This window comes from Nomia melanderi, unplaced genomic scaffold (genome assembly GCF_051020985.1).
Source record: "Nomia melanderi isolate GNS246 unplaced genomic scaffold, iyNomMela1 scaffold0699, whole genome shotgun sequence".
NCBI classification, from domain to species: Eukaryota; Metazoa; Arthropoda; class Insecta; order Hymenoptera; family Halictidae; genus Nomia; species Nomia melanderi.
The window spans coordinates 27501-30685 of NW_027475813.1; positions in this window are offsets into that span (position 1 = coordinate 27501).

The following is a 3185-nucleotide window of genomic DNA, read 5'->3' on the forward strand; positions in this document are numbered from 1 at the left end:
GTGGATTAAACATTAAAAAAATTTTGAAATATGTGATGAAAAAGTTTACTCTTGACCGTTCGGACTTAGAAAAATTTCGAGTACCTCGGATCGCCTGCTGGAATTACCGCACGGCCTGGACAGCCCGCATCGACCGATACATTTTTTCCATTTTCAGTGAAAAAAAAATTTTTGTCAATTTTCTCAACGTTAAAAACGTTAATAAACTGCGTTTTTATGCGTGGATTAAACATTAAAAAAATTTTGAAATATGTGATGAAAAAGTTTACTCTTGACCGTCGGGACTTAGAAAAATTTCGAGTACCCCGGATCGCCTGCTGGAATTACCGCACGGCCTGGATAGCCCGCATCGACCGATACATTTTTTCCATTTTCAGTGAAAAAAAAATTTTTGTCAATTTTCTCAACGTTAAAAACTGCGATAAACTGCGTTTTTATGCGTAGATTAAACATTGAAAAAATTTTGAAATATGCGATGAAAAAGTTTACTCTTGACCGTCGGGACTTAGAAAAATTTCGAGTACCCCGGATCGCCTGCTGGCATTACCGCACGGGCTGGACACCTCGCTCCGACGAATCGGTTTTTTCCATTTTTTTTGAAAAATAAATTTTTGTAATTTTTTTTAATGTCAAAAACGTTAATAAACGTCATGTTTACGCATGGATTAAACATTGAAATAATTTTAAAACACTTATTAAAAAAGTTGGTGTCGACCGTGGGACTTAGAAAAATTTCGGGAAGTCCGATTCGCCTGCTGGAATTACCGCACGGGCAGGACACCTCGCTCCGACGAATCGGTTTTTTCCATTTTTTTTGAAAAATAAATTTTTGTAATTTTTTTTAACGTTGAAAACGTTAATAAACATCATGTTTACGCATGGATTAAACATTGAAATAATTTTAAAACGCTTATTAAAAAAGTTGGTGTCGACCGTGGGACTTAGAAAAATTTCGGGAAGTCCGATTCGCCTGCTGGAATTACCGCACGGGCTGGACACCTCGCTCCGACGAATCGGTTTTTTCCATTTTTTTTGAAAAATAAATTTTTGTAATTTTTTTTAATGTCAAAAACGTTAATAAACGTCATGTTTACGCATGGATTAAACATTGAAATAATTTTAAAACACTTATTAAAAAAGTTGGTGTCGACCGTGGGACTTAGAAAAATTTCGGGAAGTCCGATTCGCCTGCTGGAATTACCGCACGGGCTGGACACCTCGCTCCGCCGAATCGGTATTTTCCATTTTTCTTGAAAAATAAATTTTTGTAATTTTTTTTAACGTTGAAAACGTTAATAAACATCATGTTTACGCATGGATTAAACATTGAAATAATTTTAAAACGCTTATTAAAAAAGTTGGTGTCGACCGTGGGACTTAGAAAAATTTCGGGAAGTCCGATTCGCCTGCTGGAATTACCGCACGGGCAGGACACCTCGCTCCGACGAATCGGTTTTTTCCATTTTTTCCGAAAAATAAATTTTTGTAATTTTTTTTAATGTTAAAAACGTTAATAAACTTCATGTTTACGCATGGATTAAACATTGAAATAATTTTAAAACACTTATTAAAAAAGTTGGTGTCGACCGTGGGACTTAGAAAAATTTCGGGAAGTCCGATTCGCCTGCTGGAATTACCGCACGGGCTGGACACCTCGCTCCGCCGAATCGGTTTTTTCCTTTTTTTCCGAAAAATAAATTTTTGTAATTTTTTTTAATGTTAAAAACGTTAATAAACTTCATGTTTACGCATGGATTAAACATTGAAATAATTTTAAAACGCTTATTAAAAAAGTTGGTGTCGACCGTGGGACTTAGAAAAATTTCGGGAAGTCCGATTCGCCTGCTGGAATTACCGCACGGGCAGGACACCTCGCTCCGACGAATCGGTTTTTTCCATTTTTTCCGAAAAATAAATTTTTGTAATTTTTTTTAATGTTAAAAACGTTAATAAACTTCATGTTTACGCATGGATTAAACATTGAAATAATTTTAAAACACTTATTAAAAAAGTTGGTGTCGACCGTGGGACTTAGAAAAATTTCGGGAAGTCCGATTCGCCTGCTGGAATTACCGCACGGGCTGGACACCTCGCTCCGCCGAATCGGTTTTTTCCTTTTTTTCCGAAAAATAAATTTTTGTAATTTTTTTTAATGTTAAAAACGTTAATAAACTTCATGTTTACGCATGGATTAAACATTGAAATAATTTTAAAACGCTTATTAAAAAAGTTGGTGTCGACCGTGGGACTTAGAAAAATTTCGGGAAGTCCGATTCGCCTGCTGGAATTACCGCACGGGCAGGACACCTCGCTCCGACGATCGGTTTTTTCCATTTTTTCCGAAAAATAAATTTTTGTAATTTTTTTTAATGTTAAAAACGTTAATAAACTTCATGTTTACGCATGGATTAAACATTGAAATAATTTTAAAACGCTTATTAAAAAAGTTGGTGTCGACCGTGGGACTTAGAAAAATTTCGGGAAGTCGATTCGCCTGCTGGAATTACCGCACGGGCTGGACACCTCGCTCCGCCGAATCGGTTTTTTCCTTTTTTTCGAAAATAAATTTTTGTAATTTTTTTTAATGTTAAAAACGTTAATAAACTTCATGTTTACGCATGGATTAAACATTGAAATAATTTTAAAACGCTTATTAAAAAAGTTGGTGTCGACCGTGGGACTTAGAAAAATTTCGGGAAGTCCGATTCGCCTGCTGGAATTACCGCACGGGCAGGACACCTCGCTCCGACGAATCGGTTTTTTCCATTTTTTTTGAAAAATAAATTTTTGTAATTTTTTTTAATGTTAAAAACGTTAATAAACTTCATGTTTACGCATGGATTAAACATTGAAATAATTTTAAAACGCTTATTAAAAAAGTTTACTCTTGACCGTGGGGACTTAGAAAAATTCCGGCTTGCACGGATTCGACCACTCTGTTTTTCGGAGTTTCTGAGAAAAATAAATTTTTGTAATTTTTTTCATTATGATTTCTGAGTTCTCCCAGTAGTTTAATGTAAGGATTAAGCATTTAAAAATTTTTAAATCGAATATTAAAAAAGTTTACTCTTGCAATTTTTGGAAAAAAAAAATTCTAAAAAATTTTTCTTTCGGTGGAAACTAACGTTTAATATGTACAATAACGATTTATCGAATAAAAATCGTATGTTAATATATGTTCGAAT